Consider the following 7,272-nt stretch of genomic DNA (forward strand, 5'->3'; position numbering starts at 1 on the left):
CCTGGGGGTGTGAGCAGAGAAGCCGGACCACGCGGGTACCGCTCTCCCAGCACAGGGCCCCTCCCCTACACCCGCCATCACGTCCCCAGAGATTCACCCGCAGGAGCTTGCCGAGCACCTGTGGCCACCCACACTGGGCTGGGTCTCCTGGAGACGCGGGTTGAGTCATGACACCGGCCTTTGCTTCCCGAATTGGGAGAGGTGGGGGCAATGGAAATGATGGTGCTGGCCTGGGTCTCGACTGCAAAGGGGCTGAGCAGCCTCAGTGCCCGGCACCTGCCTCGGGAGCCCTGGAGGGATGGGCCGAGGGGCCCCGGCAGGAGCTGGGTCCTGGCCGGCCACTTGGTCTTCAGCATCCCCAGGGGCTGCGTTAGTCTTTGCTGAATGAGGCAAAATATCTGTCCCCACAAAAAGGAAAGCAGGTCGTTGTTCACTGTCTGGAGCCAGAATTGATTCAAGCTTCCCGTGTTGGAAAAGACACTTCTGTGCCCTGCGTCTTAGTGCTGCTGCCCCGTGCCCTAGGGCGTCCTCGGAGAGGGAGGAAGGATGGAGGGCAAGGGTGAGTACACCCGTTTGGCCTGGGGAGGGGGCTTTGCTGCAGAGCTGCGGCCCCTCGCGCCAGGGGTCAGGGCGTACGTCTTTCCACATCTGCCAGGGCTCTTGACCTCCAAGAGCTGAGCGTGACCGCAGCCTGCCTCGGGCAGCGCCTCCATTTGGATGGTGAGTGGGCGTGGAGACACCTGTCTGTCTCCGCCAACCTGCCTGGTTGGGGCCCAGGAGGGCTGGGATCATACTGATTTCTTGGTCCAGGACAGGCTGGCGGCTGAGCAGGGGCTAAGCCTGGGAGAGCCAGCTCATCTCCTCCTGCTGGGAGACCCCTGCCCTCCTCAGGGTAAGGAGGGAGGAGGGGGCAGTGGCAGCTCAGGGAGCCTTCCCTCGGGGGAGGACTCCTGCAGGAAGCGTGTTCCCCCACCCGCCTTCCTTGCCCCGACCGCCCCTCCCACCCCCTGAAGGTTCTGCCACTGCGCATTCATTCAATGGCAGCTCATTGAGGGCCTGCCCTTTGCCAGGCACCGGCACCCCAAGCGGGGTGACAAGGACCGCAGGTGGGTACGATTTAGCTGTGTTGACTCAAAAATGCGGTGGCATGGAAATGGGAGCAAGGGAAAAGCAGGGCCTGGCGACGGGTCAGGACTCGGGGTGCACAGCCCACCAGCGCCCAGGGGGCACGTATGAGGGAGGCAGGCCGACCTGGAGCTGGAGGACGTTCATCTGGACGTCCCCTGAGACGTGGTCCGGGTGGAGGGGCCGGCAGGACGCACCGGGAGCCCCAGCCAGGACAACATCCTTTCCGGTAACCCCCAGGAGCAAATCCTTCAACAGACCCACAAGCACAAAATATTCTGCCTCCCGCCGCTCCCCCCAGCTGACAGACGGCTCTCCTGCAGGCTCGGGAGAGCCCGTCCCCAGGCGTGTGCTGGGGGCGACGGGCTCGGCAGCGCAAGGACTTGCTGCCCCTTGCACTTTCTCAGGTTCGTTTCCAAACTAGAAACCCCTAGACGGGGAGGCCTCAGTGGGCCGGGCTGTTTAAAAGACCCTAATTACGGGAGACAGACCAAGCGAGGATGCCACATTCAGCGTTTGTGCTGTGTGGGGCCCCGTAACAAACTCTGCCTAGACGCAGAGGGAGACAGCGCCGTGTCCTCTCACACTTCTGTGGGGCAGCAGCCTGGGCACAGCTGGCTCGGCCCGCACCTCAGGACTGCTAACAAACCGCGGGCCGGGACCCACGCCTGTGCCTTAAGTCTCAGCCGGAGGCTCGACCGGGGAAAGATTCCACGAGAAGCGTGTTTATGGGACCTGAATGCAAACCCTGGGTGTGCTCCTCAGGCACGCGTTAGTCCCGCAGGCTGCGGACAGGACGGTGGGGAGAGGTCCAGCTGCCTGGTTTCCTCATCTGTCACACCCAGGCCAGGGTGGGGAGGGCGGATGTGACCAGGCCCGAGGGGCCCTCTGTGCAGGAGCGTCAGCACCCAGCTGCGTGGCAGCTCGCTTCCCGGCACCAGCCGCACCTGTGCACCCGCTGTGTGCTGGACAAGCGATCTCAGGACCCTGGGCACAGCCCCTCTGATGTGACTCGGGGAGCAACTGCCAAGGGCCCAGCCCCCGCGAGGGGTGCAGCCCTGGGCCGGCCAGTGAGCAGACAAAGGGACAGGAGGACACCCTGTTCACAATGAGCTCAGGTCCACCGGCAGGGACTGGACTCCCAGCCAACACGCTGGGAACCACCCAGAGGTGACAGACCCACAGGCGGAGGGGCGGTTGGCCCAGGATGGGCTGGAGTGTGCGGGAGGAGGTGGGCCGAGCCTCGGGCGGGAGGGCGGAGCTCGGGGATGCGCAGGAGACACCTTTGGAATTCCCGGCATGCCTCTGTGATGCCGGTCAGCCTGTCTGTCCGTCTGTCTGTCCGTCTGTCCGTCTGTCCGTCTGTCTGCCAAAAGATGGGAATGCTTGTCAGTAGAAGGGGCCCTTTGCCCTTGAAGGCTGGACGCTGGAGCTGGTTCTCTGACATCCGGAAGATGAGAAAGGAAGATGATTGGGGAGGACATGGCAGAAGGAGCCTCATTTTCCACGGCTGCAGCCAAGGCAGCAGGGGCGGGGGCACAGCATCAGACCAGCTCGATCCAGCCCCCACCTCGGCCACGGCAGATGCCACAGGGATGTGAACACGGAGGGGATGCAGCCCCTGCCCTCGGGGGCCCACCATGTGGGGGAGACCCTCGTGCACGTGGGAGTGGGGCTGTGGGGTGTTCGCTGCTTGTCCCCCAGCCCCACTGCCCATCGGGCACCCACAGGCCGCGGTGAGGGGGCACAGATTTGTGGAGAGGGGTGGGGTCCCTGCAAACGGCCGCCAACAGACGGCTTCACGGGGGCGAGGACATATAGCAAGAGGGGACAGAGGGAGGATATAAACCAAACAGCGCGATGGGAGACCCAGCACAGCCGCGCCAGCCGTCACACTGCACGCGATCGGCGGAGCCAGGCAGCGGGGATGAGGACGCAGGAGTCAGGACGTGCTGCTGGTGGGAGACACCGCATCAGGACAAGCAGGATGGAAGGAAAGAACGAACAACACTCAAACCAATAGGAGCCGTGACGCAGGCACTTTCTGCAGTTTCGGTCCATTGTCCTGCGTCCTCGGCAGCGCCTGCAGGAGCTCCCTGGTCCCACAACCAGGCTGGTTCCCAGTGACCCTGGTGGGTGGACAGCCCAGGCCGAGGGCTGGCGGACGGCGGGGGGGAGCGGGGCGCCTCACCCCAGCCCAGTGCACCCCCACGGGGCCCTCCGCGCTCTTCCCCCGCCCCCACCCCAGAGGCTGGGACGAGGGTCCCCTTAGGACCACAGCCTGTCTGAAGGTGATGGACACACGCCACAGGCATGGGGCCCCAGAGGCCCTGCTGGGCGGGGAGGTGCCCGGCCGGGGTGGACAGTTACCACCACCGTGTGCGAGGTCGCGGGGGTCTCGGGCGCACCTGCGCCAGTCTGAGTAACCGCCAGTGGTAACTCTGCTTCCACTTCCTGTCTCAAGTTACATCAAACCTCATGTTCTGTTGGGGCCGTGCCATCGCTCATCTGATTATTGCCTGTCTTCTCTCAATAGAGCAGCTTCCGAGCGTCCTGGGACCGCCTTCTCTGTCCCCCCGCGTCACAGGGCCCAGACTGGCACCCGGCACATCGCACAGGCGCTCACTGAACATCCCTCTTCTCTCTGCTGGGGGAGCCAGCAGAACTGGGAGCCAAATTCCTGTGCCCTGGCCCAGGGGTTGCCTTTGGAGCACCAGGACTGCAGAGTTCTGAAGTTCTGGAGTAGGAACAGCCCCCGAGGGCAAGGCAGCCAGTCGGTACAGGGACAGGAGTGTGGGGGAGGGGACGGCGTGTCCCGGGGCCCGGCCAGCGCCCGGGACGGCCCCGCCACGTGCGGGTCCTTGGCTTCCCGCAGGAAGGCGTCCGGGAGCCAGCCGCAGTCGAGTGGGGGTGGATTTACTCAGGGACACACGCTCCACAGACAGCGCGCAGGCTCCCAGGACCAGAGAGGGGGCCGTGCAGAGCGGGGGCTGGCGTTTATGGGCTGCGGACCGTCATAGGCTGACGGGGGCGGGGGCGGGGATTCCCAGGAGTCGGGCAGCCGCCCACGTCTCGGCCTTTCCTGGTCTCCTCCGGGGCATCCTGGTGCCTGTGGGGGCCCGTCCCACGCTGACGTAGTGCAGTGGGCGCATCGTGCAGGGTCACGGGGAGTCGACGCTCCCACCACCTTGGTGCTAATGGCTGGGCCATCCCTTGGCTGGCTGTGCCCTGCCCCCTTCCTCCGTCTCACCATGACCAGACTTTAGTCTTTGTTCACTGTCCTGGGATCAACCCTTCTCTTGCTGTGTGAGCAGGCCTTCAGCTCCAGGGGCGCCTCCCAGGGGCGCCTCCCAGGGGGCTGGGATTGTCTCGTTCCTGTGCAGGGGCCAGGAAAGAGGCTTCTAAACCACTCATGGTGCAGGTGGAGACGTGTGCTGGGAGCTGGAGGGCAGGTGTGGGAGTCGGGACAGGGAGGAGGATGGGAGGGGCACGAGGACCCTGCGGACCACCGGGGAGCCCTCATCCTGGCTCACCACCAACAGGCTGTGTGGCCCCGGGCAGCCTCTGTCCTCCTCTGGGCTCAGCTTTCCACCCCTGGCTAGAGAAGCCCCGGAGGCTCCCCCGCTGAGCAGTGCCTGCTCCGTGAGCGTAAGCCTGTCTCTCCTCGTGGAGTTCCGTCGCTAGCTTTGGTTTCCTTTCTCTTGCAGAGATTACTCAGTGTGCTACCATCTTTAAAAATTAACCCGTATGCAATTTGTTCAATTTATTAAAATTGTAAATTCAGAAGTCCACTGGTTCCTTAAGCTTTCAAGCTACACTTACCAACCTTATGCTACACGTAACAGGCACTCACTTTCGGGCCAGGCATGAGGCTCAGGCACATTTTAATAACCTTTGCAGAGGCTTACGGATAATTTTTGCTTCACTCGTTGACTCAGTTAACAGCTTTAAACATTTTAAGTGCATTTTCAACATGGACATATTCAAATTTGTGTTCTGGTGTTTCAGTTGTCTGCCTTTGACGAAACCTTCTGAGTCTAAGCTAATTTTTAGAAATCTACTAATGTAAACCCGCGAACGTGATGGGCTCGGGGGTCTCTGAACAACAAACTGTAAACGCGGCAAGATTCCCACGTAAAATCGTTCCGTTACTCAAGGTCACATTTTCAACTAGATTATCAGGTTGCTACTCCAAGGCCAAACTCTCTTAAATTATGCCAACTCCCAAGTTAACAAATTGACATCAATTTTTATGCTGAAATATTAACACCGTGCATGCCAGCTTCTCACCTGTCTGCACTGGGCGAGAAGCTCACAGCCCGCCTAGTGGGCAGCCCCGACACACGTGGCCCAGGTGCTGAGGGCGCTTCCAGCCCCAACTCCGCGGGGCCTCCCTGCGGTGTGTCCTGCCCCCCCGCCAGGGGAGGCCACGTCCCGGGTTCCCCGTGCCCGTCCCGGGCAGCGGGACGCCGCCCCCCCAAACACAGCACTTGGGCGCGTTGAGTAGAGCTGACGCTGAGCTGCGAGAGTGCCTAGTGCTCTGCGAGGTGACCGTTTTGAGCTGTGGGTACTCGACAAGCAGCAGATGCAGGGAGAGGCTTTCTCTGAGCTCCCTCCATCTGCCTGAAGACAGATCCTCGCGCAGCCTAAGGGCTGAGGGTGTTTCATCTGCAGGGCTCAAGCCCGGGAGACGCCTCTCAGGTGGCCCCGAGGGACCGCTCCGAAGAGGCAGGGGAGGAGCCAGGATGCACAGGAGGCTTTGCCACAAAGGCCAGGGAGTCGGAGCGTGAACAGACGGGTGTTAATTAAAGAAGACTAGGGGCCCCAGGTTCAGGAACTTAGGGCTTGTCTGTGTGCGGGAAGGGGCAAAGGCCTGGGCCACTGAAGTCCCTCCTCTGATCTGCCCCTGCCCTGCCCGGGGCTCCTGGCCTGGCCTCTGCTTCCCGGCTTCCCTTCCCAGGACCTGGGACCCGTGAAGAGCTGCTCACCAGGGGACACCTCCTGAGTGGCTGGCACACCATCTACCTGCCCAGCTGCTGTCCCCTGACCGTGCTGTGACATGGACACGGACGGCGGGGGGTGGACCATGAGGGGGGCTCCCCGAGATGGCTGTGTGGTCCTGGGCCAGAGGGGGCCGGGCCAGGGAGTCTTACCCACCGGCTTCTCCACCTGCAGGGAGATCACGTGCGGCCGAGGCCCCCGGGGCTGTGTGGACAGCAGGGCCCCGTGTCCCCAGCCCCCTCCCTCCTGCCCAGGTTTTCCAACGGAGGAGCAACGGCTCCGTGGGCTCCTCCCGGGACTGGGCCGCCTGCAAGTGGGGCTTCGGCAGCCAGCTGGGAGAGCTGTGGCTGCGGAATGGCCACCTCCAGGCCCTGGCCGCCCCGGGCGGGGCCCTGGCCAGGCTCTGTGGTCCTGGGGGCCCGGAACCCACCTGCCCTGCCCTGAGACTGGGGCCGTTGGGCACAGAGGAGCCGGCTCCTCAGTGCCCCCCAGGACTCCGCCTAACAGTGGGCAGTGTCACAGCTGCGCCAACCATAGTCCCTCAGAACACGAGGGTCAGAGCACGAGGACCCTGGGGTGAAGACTTCGTCCAGCCACGGTGCCACTGGCATCTTAGAACCCAGGACAGGAGGGACTGGGCCACTGCCGCTTGGGCCCCACCCCAGCCCTAATTCCATGTCCCACCAGGTCTTCCCTTAGAGGCTGAGGCTCAGGGAAGAGAGATTTGCCTCCAGCCCCTGTCTTCTGTCAGACCCCAAGAACACAACTCTGCACAGCCCCAGGGAGAAGACGGCGGGGGCGCCGGCCTGTGACTGGTCCTGGGCAGGCAGCAAAACCGCCTGGCTCCGCCCCTCCAGGGCCGCACGCCCGATGCCTGAGCCGCCCCGTCGAGTGTGTGCTGGGCCTCCCCGGGTAACTGGAAGACTAAAGCGGCCCCCCTGCGTGGGCCGTGAGCCACTCCGCAGGCCAGTCCCGGAAAACGCGTGCTTTGGAGGTGGCGTGACGTGTCCGTCAAATGAATACGCGAGAGGAATTCAGGTGTGGCGGGAGGACCCGTGGGAAGTGGGCTTCCTCCATCCCTCGTATAACCGGGACTTTCTACATGAACAAGTTTAGACATTGCTTAGGAGTTTACCCAGATCCCCA

This window comes from Camelus ferus, chromosome 4 (genome assembly GCF_009834535.1).
Source record: "Camelus ferus isolate YT-003-E chromosome 4, BCGSAC_Cfer_1.0, whole genome shotgun sequence".
Taxonomy (NCBI): domain Eukaryota; kingdom Metazoa; phylum Chordata; class Mammalia; order Artiodactyla; family Camelidae; genus Camelus; species Camelus ferus.